The 12,066-nt window shown below is 39.8% G+C and overlaps 1 protein-coding gene across 35 annotated transcripts in view; it reads left to right on the forward strand.

Annotated features, from left to right (window-relative positions):
• GPHN (gephyrin) overlaps window positions 1–12,066 on the forward strand; it is a 233,308-nt gene that overhangs the window by 84,453 nt on the left and 136,789 nt on the right. The window lies entirely within an intron of this gene.

Below are 12,066 nucleotides of genomic sequence, written 5' to 3' on the forward strand. Positions count from 1 at the left end.
ACTCTTTTCCTTTGGTCTGCTTTGGTACAAGGCCATAGTGAGGAAACTATCTTTCCTTGTGTTCATTAATCTTAGGGATATTCAAGCAGTTGATTTTCTCGATCCTGGCAATGTCAGGTCCCTTTCACATATGCAGTCAGTAGTATGAGAGCTGCTTCTGTGAGTTACAGCCCCACACTGCAGGGCCATATGTGAATATGAATAAAGAGACTGTGCGGCTAGGCCAGCAAGACAAATCTTTCCCATGCCACTGGAGTCCTTTTGGGAGGGAAGATACCAATCAGATGGATAAATTTGTACGCTCACATCCTTAATACTTCTGCTCTCAGTAACGTGGGATTGTACCATGCATCCATGAATACCATAAGGGTGGCTGTATATGTTAGCAGGACCTTGGAGAATACATGCTCTGCGTATTAATAATGACTCTTCCATCAGAAAGACTAGGACTTTATTTTTGATTTCAACCCAATCCAGCTGTCAGACGTAGTCCCTCATGTGTAGTGTGTGCTTGTGGGGGGAGTGAGCAGAGACAGGATTAATCTCCATAATAGTATGATTTACTTTGTTACACTTCAAATAGTCTAAAGACACTAGTATTTTATTCATGGTGTATTGCTGTACTTTTATCAATCTTTTAACATCAATCTTTAAAACGACTATTAGAACAAAGGTTGGCTTGAGGTTAAAAGCTTCCGCCTTGAAGATAAGCATCACTTGAATTTGGAAGCAATTGATTTATTCCTTGAGAAGTGGAGGGTATATATGCAACAGAAGTATCACAATCTAAAGCAGAGGTATTTGGGTGGCAAGCTCTCAGAATAGTTTGTGGTGTTTTTAGTTTCAGTATTGCTTTTTAATCATTTTCTGGGGCCCTGTGTGGACCAGGTTGAGGTGAATCGGAGCCACCCACAAACAGAATTGAGGTTGCTGCTTCATTGGGTGACATATATTGTTTTTTCCTAGAAGGTATGAAAAAATAAAATATTTAATTAAAACAACCACCAAGAAGGGACTAACCTATCAAAAACAGATAAAGGAAAACCATGCATGTAAAAGGGGGGATGGAGCAGGAAGGCAAGGAGGGGGTGGGTCTGCTGAGTTGTCCCCCCATAGCACAAGCTGCAGTTTAACAGTTGAGAGCAAACACAAGAGAGAAAGCAATGCGTAAGAACAAAGTCAGTTTCATCATACATGCCACTTAGAGTGCCATCTGTGTCACATTGCTGGAACCCAGGCTCAGACAGCCTGGCAAGAGACTGGGTTGGCAATCTGCCTCACGAGACTGGCAAAGACTGGCTGTTAATGAGAGAAATTTCCATGCCTTTTGTCTGTGCCAGGAGGATAGTGAGAAAATCTCCTCCACTGTTGCCCAGGGCAAAGCTTTGTTGTAGCTTTGCCCACTTGTAGAAATATAATTTTGATAGATTTTTAAACCAGAGGTTAACTACTTGTAATTACAGTTCCCATGATCTATCAGCCTTTCTTGTGAGTGTCATTTCTAGGTTTAGCTGTATATTCTTGCTTTGTTACAAAAAAAAGCAGGTTGGAAAATAAAGACAAAAAGTTGAGGAAAAATAATGTATTCAGTATGACTAAAAGTTATGACTAGCAGTAAGTGCTGCAGAGATGGAAAAATTGTTCTTAAGATTTATTTTAACTTCTGAACAAGTTGGGTCATTTAGGAATTATACCTGTAAGGACACAAATGCTCTTTAAATATTTATCTATCTTATATTTCTCTCATTCTAGATGCATTGCTTGGAGATCACTCATTTTTCCATTATGCTAACATTTTTGTGTCAAGTTTAACAGCATAATATATTTGTATCAGTGTTCAATAATATATTTGCTGCATTGGCAGAATCCAGTAAATTAAAATTTAAAAACAAGAGAGGGAGAGAATGTAGAAAAGACAAAGAACCCCTGCAAGTATTATGTTCAGAAAAGCATTGATTCTGGGATTTACTAATGAGAGGGTGGGAAGGTCCTGTGATTGATTTTGTGGATTAACTCTGAGTGTGTTGTTTTTAGAATTGACTTTTTTATCTATTGTACTTTTAAAATTATTACTGTTGTTAGTCACTTTGAGACTCTTGTGTGGGAAGAACCACACAAATTAAAAAGCACATAAAATAGTTTGTTTCTCAGTGTATCAATATTCAGTGCTCTTCTTTTAAAAATAACCAGGACTTTAGTTTATTGCTTTTTGTTAGCTGCCACAAGCCAGTTTTCTCAGATATGGTATTCTGAATACTTTAGAACCTATTTGGGTTGTATGCCAGGCTGGTTGCAATTTTGAAACCCGTGTGGGCCTGTAATTTAATCATGAAATGAATTTCAAAAGGACTCTGAATAATGTAGACTAATAGAATTGTAGAGTTGGAAGGGACCCCAGAGGTCATCGTGTCCAGTCCTCTGCAATGCAGGAATTTCAGCCAAATCATACATGACATATGACCATCCAACCTCTGCTTAAAAACCTCCAATGAATTAATTTGGTTCTTATTTGTGGTCTTTGGGCAGTTAGTAAATGAGATCTCTACCTGCACAGATACCATTTTTGAAATTCCAGTGCTCAGAATAGCCTTGAGGCCCTTACCCCTGAGTAGGGAAATCCTGTGCCCCTGCATGGCGCAAGGGCAAGGCTCTGTCGGTTTCTTTTTGACTGCTGACCAAGTCACACAACAAAAGAACTTTCTTTAGAGCTTCTGAATTTTTCTCCTCATATCTCCTCCTCAGAAGATATTTTACCAGAGAATCATATTTGGTTTCATCTCTTCATTGCTTATTTTGAATTTAGAATATATGTCTATATTATGTGTGCATTGTCTGCCTTTTTACATTTGTATTGTTGCTCTCTTCTTCTTTGTGTTTATTGCATTCCGCCTGTGTTTAATTTGTCTCCCTTTTTTCCTGCTTGTGTTCAACTTTAAAGTCAGTTTGCCCATAATGCCCAGCCATGATTTAGTGCCTCAGGAATGAACCCTGCCTTCTTCTCTCTCTTCTCTTTACTTTCTGCTTTGTTTGTTGCTTCTTAGATTGTGGTAAACCATAGATTGCTAGTTCACCCACACGTTAGTTTGCACTTGTCCTCGAAACCAGGATTGCAAAACAGAGTTTCAAGCTAGTTTGAAATGTGCTGTCAAGGACGCTCACCAGCCAAAGGAATGCGCATGGCAGGTAGTTAACTCTTTATTGTCAAGCTGACACTTAACAGACGTTTCTATGGCTCTGAATACCCACGTATACCAGTCTAGAGTCTAGGCAGCTATTCCCAGGTCTGTGCTCCATGGAGCAGTTGCAGCAACAGGGGACCACTTCCTCTCCACCAGTTTATGAACTTTTCCCTGATGGGCTGCATGCACACAATCGGAGACTACGCCTGCGTGGAAGCTTCCTCTGCTCTTCCCTCTTCTATTCACTTCTGGTTCTGAGAGACAGGGCTGCAGGAGAGGGTGGGGAAGCACTCAGCCCTTCACTTGCCGGACCTGCCTCTTCCTCTTTTTTTGACCCATCCTGTGCTTCACCCTCCAGCTCTAAAGCTTCCCCGGCGTCACAAATCACTGCCCTCCTCTCCTGAGTTGACTCCAGCCCCACTTTCCCTGGTACACATTTGCAGGTTCCCTCCAGTCCCCTGGCACTGACCACCCCTTATGTTTTCTGTTTAATTTTCCTTGTGCTTCTCCAATCTGAATTTCTGCCAAATTTTCAACTTATATTCACTGTTTGGAAGTTTAACATACAGCCATCCTATGACAAAAGGCAGTGGCGGGCCAACACTCTTGATTCATCTTGGCAAGAGTAGCATTTTAAGAGAAGGAAAACTCAAAAAGCAAAAATGAGGAAGCAGGAATAGCATGTGCTTTGTGAATTTTGACTGAAAGTTTTCCCCCATACCTTCTGGAAGTCCATTTTACTTTCTTAACCTGATCTTGAAGCTATGTGAATGCATAGCTAAACAATCTGGACCTTAACTGATACTGAAGATGGTTGAACACTTGCGGAGAAATTAAATTTCTCAAAATTCCACTCCGTCCATTATGCATCCTTTAACAGAAGGGAGAGGATAATAGAGCTTCTTTATGAACTCCTTTGCACAACTGTCTTAGAAGATAGGCCAGTTGTGACCCAAGCTGCCACCACACCCCCTATTAACTCTCTATTAACACAAGTTCAAAGAAACAAAAAAAATACAAATTCATATCTAGTCTATGTGGGCTACAGAAAATAAAATATCGTATAAAACAGGAACAGTTCCCAAAAGCTCATTAATAGAGGTCCCTCCCCCAAATAAACAATAAATCTTAATCTTCAAAATGTGTAAAATGATACTGCAATAGTAATTATTTGATCCAAAAAAGCTCAATATATAAATAACTGGGGGTCTATCACAAAAATGTGCTCATGTCATCATATAAACATAGCTTACATAGCTGGCTTACAGATTCAGACCATTAGTCCATCTGAAACAGTTTTGAACCTGGGATGTTTTGCATGCAAAGTATGTGACCTTTCACTGAGTTGCAGCCCTTCTTTGGCATTTAGTTGTATTGTTTGGAGGATACTCAGTATTAGAGACTATGATGGCTCCTATAAGGAGGAGGTTATAGCATACCCTCCAATATTGTGTGGGTTATTATAAATACTTTTAATAAGCGAGACCTGCCTTGTGTAACATGCTGCTGATTGAAGTTATGCATACACAATTGGTTAGATGCTAAAAACTCCTATTTTATGCTTTCCCACGTCAGCTCACATCCCTAATCTAAATTCTTCTTCATGGAATTCACATGTATCCAGCCATAGACAAGACTTTAACAGACCTGAAGACATCCTTGTCCCTTTACGCTGTTAACCATTATTGTTCAGCTATATTACTGCATTTTTTTGTAGTGGAAAGTATAGCTGCCTAGTAGGTGTCTCATTGCCAAGACAGAAAATAAGGGTACAAGTATTTAAAAAACAAAATTTGTTTCAATATTTTCCTGGTTTAAAGCTATTGTTTTACTCACTCTCCACTCTATTTTACCTTGCTCTTCCATTTTCTTTTGTAATTTGTATAAGCTTTGTCTACAGGTCCCCAATCCATTTCCTATCAGTTACTGAAGAAAAGTGGTAATTGGATTTACCCTATTCCCTTGTCAAGTCTTAGAATTTGATTGAAACAGTAGAAATGTACAATACTATCTGATATGGCTGTGAAGAACTAATATGGTACATGGCTAGAGGAATGGTTTTCTAACTTTCTAGCTTTAGGGAATATTCCATGTTAACTTGTCTTTCAAGGAACTCAAGCACATATACTAAAGAACTGTTGTATCTTGTAGAGAATTCTGAAAAACGTTTTAGGGTGCACACTCAGTTCGCCTGGCCTTTGCCCAGGCCTGTTGGGGCTCACTGTTATTCTGCATGAACTGCATGCACAAATTGGTAGACATGAACAAGCTACTTTCTAGAGATACTTTCTGCCATTAGCTACTTCATTGAGGAAACTCATAAGCTTCTGGAGAATCCCATTGTTCCTTGGAACATAGCTTCAAAGCCACTGAGCTATCAACAGTAGGTTTGAGTGTAAAATTTTGGGTCCTGGCATTACGTTTTCTGGGTGACTATAGGCAAATCACTGTATTGTTGCTCAGCCCCAATGCACAGCTTTAAATGCCATTCTGATCAAATTGGGGGGAATGTTCATGTACAAAAGCAACATGCAAACCAATATAGCCCTGAAGTGATTATTACAAGACAATAAATGTTAAATACTTTGAATATTGCATACTATTTATTATTTTTATTTATTTCCAAGTTCCCACTGTAATGAGCACCACAAGTTTTGGAATATATTTCTTTATGTTGCAGAAAAAAGAGAGAGAGTTTGTTGGGTACATATAAAGTGCATTAGGTGTTCTCTTTCCTCTGGGCTACATTGCTGAGGTATTTATTTGATTGCTAATATCCTTGAGAACAATTTATAATGATTCTCATGGAGGTCTGTTTGTAGTGGAAATAGATTTCATTATGTATAGCAGGCAGCAGTACAGTACCATTTTCCTTGATATGCACTTGCTGTGTTATGTAATAATATGATTTGTAAATAGTAAAGGGATTAAGTTTTGCCAAAGAAAGTAGAGTGAATCAGGAAACATTATTATGAGTCTGTGGTAATCTGCTAAAAATCTCTTTTACTTCCACTGAAATTTGATTGGGGAGAAACTAGAAATTATTTTGCTGAGCAGTTTTCCAACTGTAAGAAAAATGGCTTGTCTTTATCCTTGCAAGACTTGTCCTGGTCCCCTAAGTCATTTTTACATTTTCCCCAAGCTGATAAGTCACTCATTGAGGAGACTCTTCAGTGAGCACAAAACCGTAGAAGGTACACACCATTATAAATCTTATGCCAATATTTTATTTTGGAAAAATATTCTGACTTTTCTTTGAATTTGCATCACATTATTACAGCAGCACACTCACAATCATCTTTCGAAACAAGCACATCATGAGAGTATTGCTGTTATGGTTACTCTGCATGGAGAGTAACCTGTATCAGGAATTCAACGCTATGTGTGCTTACAACAGAAGGCATTTATCCATTAAAATATAACATGACTCTTTAATTTTTTTAGCATATGCAATACACATGTATGCTAAAAAGTATGTTTAATAAGCCCTTGCTACTGACTGTGCATTTATTGGGAATCTTCAGTGGTCCCCCATACACCTTTATTAACTGTTTCCTTTTTATTCTCTGTTTCACTTGATGAGTCAACTACCCTGTTGTTCTCATCTCAACTCTCTGTGTGCCTCTCCAGTCCCATTACTTCCCATCTTCTGACTGGTACTACCCCAACATTATTTCTCCTCTATGCCATACAATCATCCTCTCTTTCCTGTGGTTCCTTCCCTACATCATTCAAACATGCCGTTGTCTCCTTTACCCTTGAATTGTTTAACGTGGTTGCATTGAGATACAGTGGTACCTCGGGTTACATACGCTTCAGGTTACATACGCTTCAGGTTACAGACTCCGCTAACCCAGAAATAGTACCTCGGGTTAAGAACTTTGCTTCAGGATGAGAACAAAAATTGTGCTCCGGCGGCGTGGTGGCAGCGGGAGGCCCCATTAGCTAAAGTGGTGCTTCAGGTTAAGAACAGTTTCAGGTTAAGAACGGACCTCCGGAACGAATTAAGTACTTAACCCGAGGTACCACTATATATCTTTGTTTCCATTAGAGCATATGACATGCAGCAATTACATAACATTCAAATTAAAAAATAAAACTACAATTTTAACCAAGTTAAAAAATTTAAACTGCAATTTAAAAAACACTCAGATCAACATTTCTGAATATATTGACAAAGTTGGGTCAAAGTGTATATACCAAAATTATTACATATGTGAAATGATGTATAGTAATGTGTATTGCTTAGATTGGTGACCATAAGTAAAAAGGTATTTTGTATCAATAACAGTTAGAATTTATAAGAATTTATAAGAAGGGGGAGGGAGGAGGAAGGGAAAATAAAATAAAATATGTACTTCATGCACACCAGACTGTGCTGTAAGCTATGGGCACTGTTCTACCATATGCCTCATTATTTGTGTAATCAATAAAGTCACACCAGACTATGTAAAAATTGTCGAGTTTCTTTTGGCCTCTCACTACTTTTATTTTTTTTATGTCAGTTTTTCCAGTAATGCTGTTTGCCAAATTGCATTATTTCATTGGTCCACAGTTAATAATTGCAATGATTTCTATGTTCCTACAATAGTTGTTATTGTAGTGGTTAATATATGTGTTATGAGCTCTTTGTTTTTAATTTACAACACATCATGACTATACACGTTAAGTAGAGAGAGTCTTGGGGTCATGGGGACTGTCTGCCTTGTTATCAAAGTTATTGCTGTAAATATATTTTTCCAGATCTTTTCAATTTTTGGATACTCCCACCACATGCATTAATATGTCCCTATTGTGGGACATCCTCCTAACACAGCGGAGAACTGTTTGGTTTTATATAAACTAGGCACCTAGGTCTTAAAAACCAGCCAATACACAATTTTAAAAACTCTTTCTCAGGTGGTTGCCAATAGGGATTTGTACGACACTTTTGTCCACAGTGTTTTCCATGCCTCTTTTACAATTTCTAAATTCCAATCCACCACCTTCTCAAATTTTGCCGCAAATTTTGCTGCAAGCAAAATTGAACGTCTATAATAGATTTATACAAATAAGACATTAGCCCTTCTTCCACTATTATTTTTTTCATATTTTGTTGATTGTCTTATGGCTTCATTTTTAACCTGACAATTTGTTTAAAAGGACCTTAACTGGTAGCCTAATAGCCATGATATCTGAACATTTCCCAAATGAATTTGCATCTCATTAATGCAGGGGCCTAGCATGGGGGGCCCAGGGGGGCTGTAGCCCTGGGCACATGATTTTTAGAGAGTGTGAGCCAGGCACTCCCACACAGACATCCTCATCCCACCCTGCCTGCTGCTGGGGGTCTGTGGGCCCCAGAGCCTGGCCTGGCCTCACTGTCACGCCCCAGTCCCCTCGCTGAATGGCTGACTGTCCAGCATCGGGGAGACTCACCCACCAAGAGCCATGCCTGGCTGCATCGGCAGCAAGGGCTGGGCTGGGCTGGTGTGGTGGGTTATGTTTACCTTCTGTACCCTGCCTTCACCTGGTGTATGTGCTGGGAAACACCGCAACATTAATGGTAAGCGGTTCCATCTATGTAAAAATCTTTCAAATAATAGAATTGATTTTCATTCCACAAATCTCTGTTATAGGCTCTTTGGTGTGTGTGTTTTTTTTTGGGGGGGGGGTGTTCGTTTGTTTTTTGAAAACTGTGTAGAACAGTAATGGAATAATGGGTGAGAGGCCTGGAATCAAAACCTTTGCCCTTTTTGTCCAACTTTTGAAAGTTGTAAGTGTGAATGGATTACTAAGCCAGTGTTCTCTAATGTGCTCCATTGAGTTCCCTTATTGCCAGACATTAGGTCTGTCATGTTGCTAAGTTGACATGTGTGGTAATAGCTGTTTAGATTTAGGAGTCCTCATCCTCCAGCAGTTGGTTGAGGGTACCGCAAAGGTATTTTAAATGCATGGTCTGCCTGATTGAAATAGGAATATGTTTTGCTTTTTGCCATTTGGACATGTGGGCTGGTGGGATCCAAACTAGTAATGTTTAAAATAAAAAAAAGTAATTTTGGAACAAGCATTGTTTTTAGTTGCAGCCAGTTGATGCATAATAGAAAATTTCATGTTACTCCAACATTGTATATCCATATTTATTGTTTTCCATACTTTGCTATAATTTGTTTCAATTATGGGTAACCTGAATGGGTAACCTAAGTATCTGAAGCTTTTTCTAGCTATTGGGATTTGTAATATTTTGGAGAAGGTTTCTTCAAGTTGCCGGGGAGTTTGAAAGAACATTACTGCCAATTTTTGAAAAATTACCTTAAGTCCAGAGACATTAAAAAAGGTATCCAGTTCTATACTCAGGGGTGGAGGAAGGGGGGTGCGGTGGGTGTGGTTTGCCCCGTGTGTCACCACTGAGGGGGGTGACAAAATGCCGGGCGGCACTCACCGCAGGGCCTGCAGTGCACCCTAGCCACTAGTCTCTCCTGGGAGAGACGCTGTGGCTTGGGCGCATGCAGGCTCCACGCTGCCCCAAATGGTCAGCCCGCTGCCTCCCCCCAGCTGTAGGACAGCTGAGTGGGAGGAGGCAGGCAGACTCTGGAGGCCCCGCAGTGCGCCCCACCCCTATGGCCGGCTCGCCCCGCGCCTGGGCACGCCGTCCCAGGCACCCGAGCAGCTTCCTCCACCGCTGTCTATACTCAATAACTTTCCAGCATCAACTGGGCCTGGTGTACATGAAACAATATCGTCCCAAAATGTATTCCCTTCCATTGATAGTTACACCCTTTCCTGCCAGAATTGGCATAATTTCAGGGGTTCTATAATTAGAGCTTTGACCAAACTGCGGGAGGCAGTGGAAGACAGGAGTGCCTGGCGTGCTCTGGTCCATGGGGTCACAAAGAGTCAGACACAACTAAAAGACTAAACAACAACAACAACAACAACAACAACAACAACATAATTAGAACAAATAATAAAGGTGATAATTGACAACGTTGTTTTGTCCTGCATCTGAGTGGACATTTTTGTGAATCTGTATTATTTATCCTAATTGTAGCAGATGTAATTTCAAAATATTTTCCAATTAAATGATGAATGTATTAATTTATTGGAGCTGTTCACTATGAACCTTTGGCTGACCTATGACTGTATAAGCACTGCATTTTTTCATCTATTTTATGGATTTATTGCAAAATGGCTGTAGGTGGATCCATTTGAACAAATAAGTTGCCATTCTGGCCCATTTTATTGGATCTCCCAACTACTTCACTTTTAAAGTAGCTACATTAATACTTGTACTCATTTTAGCAAATAATCAATAGTGCCTTTCACCAGTCTAAACCTTCCACATTTTTGCTCCTATTAGGCAGTTCAGTTATTTTTATAATAAATCTACTTATATCACAACTTTGGGGGAAAACCTTTTAATTTTAACCTAAAACCTTTAAAACATACATCAAGGTGTGTGTCCTCTTTCAACAGTAGAGGGCACTCCAGTACCACTGTGGGTATAGAGTAAACCATAAGCATAAAAACCAAGCTTATTTTACATTAAAGTAGACGTTTTATTTTAAACCTCATGCCCAAAATCCAAGGTATTTTCATATCGTCCAGTCCAATTTCTTTTGCTTCTGTAGAAAAGGAGTCCTTTTCTCTTTGAAACAGAATTCTAGCCTTGTATTAGTTCTGCCTTAGTTCCTGTTCATTTTCTGGGCATTTGAGAATATAGTAAACTTTCTGAAATATGTGCAGTGCTGCTTGTTCCTTGTCCCGTTCTTCTTTTTGATTGTTGATGGCTTTCCTTAGCTCTCGCATGGGCTCCTGAGCTGGATCATCTTCTCCAATGGGCTCACTATCTTGCTCTCCAAAAAATCAATAACCTCAGGTGGACATTCCTGTTCTAGAGTTGTTAATAGTTCTGCGGTTTCTTTGAGGCTGGTGGCTGAGAGTGATGTGTTTCCTTTGGTGACTACTAAATTAAAAGGAAACGCCCAATAGCATCTTATTCCTGCCCCTTGCCATTTGAGTGTTATGGGGCAAAGTTCCCTTCGTTGTTTCAGTGTCCAATGGTAAATCCTGCAAGACCATGACAGGATTATTAGTCTTTCAACAGTCATCAAAACCTTCCTGATCTTATCTTTTTTATTAAAAAATGGTGGAAGCACATAACAATATCCTAGGGGCAGGGGGCTGTATTGTGCAGATGGACAATATCTTCTGGGGACAATTCCAGGGAAAGTATTATAGCTTTAAACCATTGGACTCCTCCTCAGTAAGCCCTCTCTGAACCCAGACGTGCATAACAACTATCACCTGGTCACAAATACCCATTTTCAGACAAGGTACTTGAGAGAATGGGGAAAGATTTTATCTAGACCATTTTAGGCACCAACATGACTTTGGTTGCTCTGATTCATAACTTGTGTCAGGAAGGGAGCAACACAGCTAATTCCTCACATTTTTTCAATGGCTTCTGATACCGCCAGCAATTGACTGTGCAATACCATGTTGCACCAGTCCTTAAAGGTCTGCACTGGCTGCCTGCTTGCTACTGAGCCAAATTTACAGGGCTGACTCCAACATTTAATACCCTACAAGTTATATCACCAAGCTGTCTGAAGGTGTGACTGTCCTGCCCATGAGCTTAGATCTACTGGGGAGGTCCTTTTAATTATACCAGCATCAGGACCAGGATACCAGGACCCTGAAAGGACCATCTCAGTGGCAGTACCCCAGTTGCAGAACATCCTTCTCTTGAGCTTGTACCACCATTAGTTAGCTTTTAGCACTACCTGAAAATATTGCCCTAGATATTGGATTTTACAGATGGAAGGATTTGTGCATTGAGATCTGGTTTTTAATTGGTATATTGAAAATTTTGCTTTTGATGCATGTGAACAGAAGAAGAGTGGGG

This window comes from Podarcis filfolensis (genome assembly GCF_964270895.1).
Source record: "Podarcis filfolensis genome assembly, chromosome: 1".
Taxonomy (NCBI): domain Eukaryota; kingdom Metazoa; phylum Chordata; class Lepidosauria; order Squamata; family Lacertidae; genus Podarcis; species Podarcis filfolensis.